Source organism: Macaca fascicularis, chromosome 1, assembly GCF_037993035.2.
Source record: "Macaca fascicularis isolate 582-1 chromosome 1, T2T-MFA8v1.1".
NCBI classification, from domain to species: Eukaryota; Metazoa; Chordata; class Mammalia; order Primates; family Cercopithecidae; genus Macaca; species Macaca fascicularis.
Window position 1 is genome coordinate 169435471 of NC_088375.1, and position 6000 is coordinate 169441470.

Genomic DNA, 6000 nt, shown 5'->3' on the forward strand with positions numbered 1-6000 from the left:
ATAAGGGGCTTTTCCCCATTTTTGCTGGGCACTTCTCACTACCACCATGTGAAGAAGGACATGTTTGTGTCCCCTTCCGCCATTATTGTAAGTGTCCTAAGGCTTCCCCAACCATGCTGAACTGCGAGTCAATTAAACCTCTTCCCTTTGTAAATTATGCAGTCCCAGGTATGTCTTTATTAACAGCATGACAATGGACTACTACAAATACCCTCCAGTTTCTACCTATTACATATATGGCAATCAAGTAACTTATTCTGCTCTCCTCTGTCTCCCTCTGTTCTTCTGTATTTTTATTTCATTAGTCCTGTTATTTCTACTTTTGGACATATAACATTTACACATTATCCTCACACCTTTTGTCTCTGCCTTCAATTTAGTCTCTTCAATTAAATAAAGGACGTGTTCACCACAGTTACCTGCTGTATTTTCTCCAGTTATCTCTAATGAGGCTTGTTATCAAGTGTTAACAGATTCCTAATAAGGGCCGGGGGTGGTGGCTCACACCTGTAGTCCCAGCACTTTGGAAAGCCGAGGTGGGCGGATCACTCAAGGTCAGGAGTTCAAGACCAGTCTGGCTAATGTCGTGAAACCCCGTCTCTACTAAAAAAAAAATACAAAATTAGCTGGGTGTTGTGCCGTGTGCCTGTAGTCCCAGCTACTCAGGAGGCTGAGGGAGGAGAATCTCTTGAACCCAGGAGGCGGAGGTTGCAGTGAACCGAGATCATGCCATAGCACTCCAGCCTGGGCAACAGAGCGAGACTCCATCTCAAAAAAAAAAGAAAAAAAAAAAGATTCTAATAAGGAATATTAAAATATACAGGCATGGTGGCTCACTCCTGTAATCCCAAGACTTTGAGATGTCAGGGTGGAAGGATTGCTTGAGGCCAGGAGTTCAAGACCAGCCTGGGCAACATAGTGAGATCCCATCTCTCCAAAAAATTAAAAATTAAAATTAAAATTAAAAATTAGCCAGGTGTGGTGCCACACACCTACAGTCCCAGCTACTCTGGAGGCTGAGGCACTTGGGCCCAGGAATTTGAGGCTGTAGTGAGCTATGATCATGCCACTGCACTCCAGTCTGGAGGACAATATGAGACAAAGAAAAGAAAGGAAGGAAGGAAAGGAAGGAAAGAAAGGAAAGGAAGAAAGGAAAGAGAGAAGAAAATATAACTTGAATTTGCATTTTAAAACTATTTATCAACCTTGATAACTGAAGATCAGCTTTACTGGATATAAAAATCCATGGTTCACACTTTCTGTCCTCAAAAGCACTGCTCCATTGTTGTTTGATTTGTGTATTGAATCATGTGGTCTTTTTGCCTGGAGGTTTATAGGTATTTTCCTGGGCACCCAAGAAAATATCTTACACTTGACAACTCGGGGTTAATTTTCACACAAAGCATCCTTTCAGTAAATAGATTCAGGATTTTTCAACTTAATCTTTTGGTACGTTTTATTGTTTTATAGCTTTGAATATTAGTCTCGATTCACTGTTTTGTTTTTCTTTAGAAAATTCAATTATAGGTGTGTTAGATCTTCTTTGTCTTCTCTAGCTATTCTTTTGCAGCTTTTCATTTTTTTCATTTTGTTTCAATTCTCTTGGAAATTTTCATTCCACTTTTTCATGTGTCCTTTGTATACTTTTTTGAATTTGTACACTCTTGCATACCTTATAACTTAGCCCTAATTTTTAGGATTAGTGTATTCCTTCATTTTCTTTGCTTTGTTCAGTCAACTCATTTCACAAATTTTTGTTTTGTACCCACTTCTATTTTGCATTTGTGAGTTTCTGTTTTGTGTGTTTTTTACATGTCATTGCTTGTTATTGGTACTATTTGATTTATGTTGAAGTGTTGTGCTGCAGTTTTCTCTGCCTTGAAGTTGGGTGTTGAATATTTTCCTCAGCTGAAGAATTTTGATTCTCATTTTCTTTTCTTTAAAAAATAATTTTGGATGTTCATTTTCAAGACTGCTGGATTTTCTGTTTATTTTCAAGACTGTTGGATTTTCTTGGGCCAGGTATTTCTACAAATGGGGTTGAAGGAGTTGAGTAGTTTACTAGGTTTCTTAGCTCAGAGTGCCCTCTTCAGTTGGTACAGTAAAATGCAATTTCCTTAATGAACAGCATCTTTTTTCTCTTTCTCTCTTTTTTTTTAATTTTCTCTGCATGGAGTGAGGCGTGATAGGGAGAGTTTAATATGCCATCATTTTTATTAAACTCTTCTTTCTGTAGGATTCTTAATTTCCAACTTTTTCTTACATCTTCATCACCAAATTTCCAAGAGATACCTTTCCTTTCTTAGTTCCTTTGTTCTCTCCCAGAAGCAGTACCCTCTGAAGACTTAAATGTTTGGCCCCATGCACTCTCAAGCCCCTTCAATTCCCCAGTAGCAAGTGCTGTGATGCAGTATGGGTATCCACTTAGTGTGAGACTCTCTGGGACCCAAGTGCACTCTCCTTTTCTCAAATAATTCCTGTTTTTCTCTTCCTTCTACCTGAGCTTAATAGCTGGGACTATGATTTCCCCTTTAAATAAAATGAGAGTTCATATTAAATTTCTTAGTATTTAGTAGATACGAGTTATAATTTTATTTGCTGTCCTTGTTGAGCTGTATGTATGTATGTGTGTGTGTGTATATATATATGCATGTATTTATTTATGTATTGAAAGGGTCTTGCTCTGCTGCCTAGGCTGGAGTGCAGTGGCATGATCTTGGCTCACTGCAGCCTCGAACTACTGGGCACAAGCAATCCTCCTGTCTCAACCTCCCAAAGTGCTGGGATTACAGGCGTGAGCCACCATGCCAAGCCTGTATGGTTTTTGAAATGTGTAGAAAGATTCAGATCTAGGCATCTGTCATTATCGTCAAAGAGTCCTTACTATCTAGCCTCAACTTATAAATGCAGTATCTATAAATTTTTAGGTAAGACTTTCATGTATATCCTAAATAAGTCACTTCTTTTAAATTATCTTTATACTTAAGAAACATACCAAAGGTTTTTTTTGTTTCTTTGTTTGTTTTTTAACGAAGATAAAATATAAAAGATGGTTCATCCAGGTCTCTAAGCAATTTTAGTCTACTCTCTTCTACTTGACCCTGTTGGACTAATAGAAGGCTTTCATATTGTGGTGGGTGTATATGATCAATGTATCCAGAATAATCAGGATGTCATGGTGTCCAATATGTCCAGAGTGGCCTGTCTGAGATGGTCAGTGCCCCCAGGGTGGTTGACATAGTCAGTGGATCTGGAGGGGTCAGTGTATCTGAGTCACTGCTTTGAAGAGAATGGCTGGTCTGTCCTGACTGGTCTAGTTATGGACCGTTCATTTTTGTATTTCTGATTCCTCCTTGTCAGGAAATAGCATCCCTCTCTCAGGTTATATGGCACTAGACTGGCAGGGATGCAAAGTGTTAACTACTAATGGGACCTGAGATATAATTTGTTCATGGGAGGCCTTCTAGGTTTGTTAAAGGGACTGATGCCAGGATCCTGGCAGGAGAAAAACTGGCCACAGGAGAGACTGAGCACTGCTCAGCTCCTAGTCACTTTCAAATAGTAGGGCTCTCTGTCCCCAACTCCTTGTGGTCCTGAGCAAGACAAAAGGTGCCTTGATTGTAGTCCCTCTGCCAGAGAGAGAGAGAGAGAGAGAGAGAGAGAATCATCACTGGATATGCACATATTCACTGGCTGAAATTAATATGGGAAAACATCACATCAGTTGAATTATGGAGCAGGAGAGAAACTCAAGTGATTTAAATGAGTAGTGCTCTCTTATAAAAACAGAATTCTCGGCTGGGCGCAGTGGCTCATGCCTGTAATCCCAGCACTTTGGGAGGCCGAGGCGGGTGGATAACAAGGTCAGGAGATCAAGACCATCCTGGCTAACACGATGAAACCCTGTCTCTATACTAAAAATACCAAAAATTACCCGGGCATGGTGGTGGGCGCCTGTAGTCCCAGCTACTTGGGAGGCTGAGGCAGGAGAATGACGTGAACCCAGGAGGCGGAGCTTGCAGTGAGCAGAGATCTCGCCACTGCATTCTGGCCTGGGCAACAGAGCAAGACTCTGTCTCAAAAATAAATAAATAAATAAAATAAAAATAAAAACAGAATTCTTGATAACTCTGCATTTTTTGTTGTTGTTGTTAAGACTGGAAAGCCCTCCCCTAATTTTTTAAAACTGCAAATACTTAAAAATAAAATTTCACATGAAACACAAATTTTTGGCTTCTTTTGACAAATTGAATAATTGTGGCAGCATTGAGCCACCGCCCTTAAGACGGTAACAACTGTCCAGAACTAAGCAATGGCTCCCCTCTGATAGGGCAGCGTCCTCCAGTCCTCACAGCCCTACTCCTTACTGCCTCACGTTCACCACTATTTCACTCATTTTTGTTCCCTAGTGTCATTTAAGTTTTTCTCTTCTGTTATTATCCAACCATCCTTTTTTGTTGAACTCTGCTACCACATCTTAGTTCAGACCATGGTACAGTTACGACGTTATCATGCAAATCTGAAGGTGTCATTTTCTGGCAATATAGTCTATACTGCCTACCACGAACCAAAGGCAGGCCAGGCGCTTCCCAATAGAATTCAATCTTACCATTATCTCCCCAGTCCTGCCTCACACTGCTGTGGCCTCCACCTGCCATGCATGCTCAGACTTTCTTGTGCCTAGCATTTCCTCTGCTTGGGTTCTCTTTTGCATGCATCACTCAGCTCAAATATTAGTTCTTCCATGGGCTCTACTTGGCCAGCCGAGAGTTACTACCTCCGTTTTTTCCTTTATGGCGCAGTGATCAACTCCAACAGTCATGTATAGAGTAATCTAATAATATGTCCATCTCCTCCAGTACATTGTGAAGAAGTCCCAGGCAAAAACTCGGTCTGATTCATCTTTGTAACCCGAGAGCATAAAAATGCATAATAAAAGAATCAAAGTTATAACTGGATGACAAGATATGTTAGTCTTAGGCCCGGTTTTATCAGTCAGCTTGGGCTAAGTTATGCTGTGAAAATAAACTCTATCCAAATCTCAGTGGCTTGTAAAGCAAAGGTTTATTTTTAATGTACACTGCTCATCTACGATGGATTGGCTACATCTCTGGTCCGTGTCTTCCCTTTAGAATTCAGGTTGAAAGAGCTCTGTGAGGTCGCCAGTCTCACTGAAAAGGAAAAGAGAATGGTGACCATGCCCTAGCTCCTAAAACTTCTGCTCAGAAGTGGCACACGTCATTTCTGCCCACATTTCACTGGTCAAAGCAAACCATATGTCCAAGCCTGAAGCCAATGGGGTCAAGGTGTAAAATCCTCCCAAAAGAAGGGAAAGTGGCCAGGCACAGTGGCTCACTCCTGTAATCCCAGCACTTTGGGAGGCCAAGGTGGAAGGACTGCTTGAGCCCAGGAGTTTCAGACCAGCCTAGGCAACATAGTGAGACCCTGTCTCTACAAAAAAATCAGAAAAAAAAATTAGCCCATTGTGGCATGCACCTGTAGTCTCAGCTACTAATGAGGCTGAGGCAGGAGGATCACATGAACCCAGGATGTTGAAGCTGCACAGCGAGCCATGATTGCATCACTGCACTCCAGCCTGGGTGACAAAGCAAGACTCTGTCTCAAAAAAAAAGAGGAGGGGACTGGATGTCATTAAATTTAACACAATCTACTACATTGCCATCCTTTTCAGTTCCACTTTCCTCTGCCTTTTCAGCAGCATGGACAAGCCTTTAGAACATGTTTCTCGGCCGGGCGCGGTGGCTCAAGCCTGTAATCCCAGCACTTTGGGAGGCCGAGACGGGCGGATCACGAGGTCAGGAGATCGAGACCATCCTGGCTAACACCGTGAAACCCCGTCTCTACTAAAAATACAAAAAACTAGCCGGGCGAGGTGGCGGGCGCTTGTAGTCCCAGCTACTCCGGAGGCTGAGGCAGGAGAATGGCCTAAACCCAGGAGGCGGAGCTTGCAGTGAGCTGAGATCCGGCCACTGCACTCCA